This window comes from Saccoglossus kowalevskii, chromosome 9, assembly GCF_978046115.1.
Source record: "Saccoglossus kowalevskii chromosome 9, keSacKowa6.1, whole genome shotgun sequence".
Lineage (NCBI taxonomy): Eukaryota > Metazoa > Hemichordata > Enteropneusta > Harrimaniidae > Saccoglossus > Saccoglossus kowalevskii.
The window spans coordinates 4,900,623-4,901,844 of NC_140649.1; positions in this window are offsets into that span (position 1 = coordinate 4,900,623).

Sequence of the window (1,222 nt, forward strand, 5' to 3'; positions counted from 1 at the left end):
AGTTTGCCCTTCCCAGGTTAATTATTAGCTACACGCACTAGGCGGCAAATATCACTAATGACACAGTGCAGACAAATTATCGTGACCTTTGAAATATAATCAACAATACTAGCGACCATGATGACGGGCAACTACATGTGTTGTTATTGGTCTTTTCGCGGGGTCTATGGTCTTTTACAAATGTAATCTGCATGTATCTAATAGGTCAAGTGACGTCGTCAATCGTTTCTTTCGAAAAGATTGAACCACCTACAGGATCAGAAATGCGTAAACTGTGGTGATACAGGTATACAGGGACATATTTGTTCGCTATTTGTGCGGTTCTAAATCACGCAAACCCACCGATGTAGTCTTCACAATTCAGCCTCTCGTCGTCATTGACGTTGCTTTCTGGGGTGGCGGGATTCGAAGTGGATAAATTCGAACAAACCTTAAATTTAAATATTGACATAATCATGATCAAACGCACTCTTAACGCAACAAAAGCACTCCCTTCATCTTTATGAATATTTATAAATTCAAAATGAAACGCGAGGTTTCAATTGGTCGATAATAACAATGATAAGGGAATACCTTTGTTGCGCCGAGTTTTACTCCTATAGGTGTATATTTTTACTTGACACATTACTTAGAAAGATACCTTAAATGGTGTGGTCGTCGCGCTGCGCATGTGCGACATTTGTGTTGATAAACATTAATGCGCAACAGCCAAAGTCGCCATCTTTGTTTATGTGAGACCCATATACTAGTGTCTCGCAGCATGCGTGGCGCGACGACTACCCCCTTTAACTAGTTCGCTTAGCCATTTGAACAACAAACCTGTTTTCATTCCAGAGTAATGTGACTATGGTATAAGCTATTATCTGATATAGAAAATAAAGGTAACTGTGCGTACTACGTGCATGCAAGTGTAAATTCAATATAATACCTCCCAATTCTGTCCCGAACAGCAATTCTATAGTTGAATTCTGCAGAGCAACGGACGCCTTCTCATGAAATCCCCTCACAAGAATATTAGAAGTCAAATGATAACTTTGTAAGGTCTTGATATTTTATTTTCGAATATTCTAATAATGGCAATCCCACGATCCAGTGCGTGGCGGGTTAAGCTGTCGGTGCAATGCTATATTAAAGGAATCACTAAACATCGCTATACGGCGTTATCAAAACTTGCAATGTTGGTTGGTGTCTACGAACGTACAGACCGATATAGTCGTGTTTT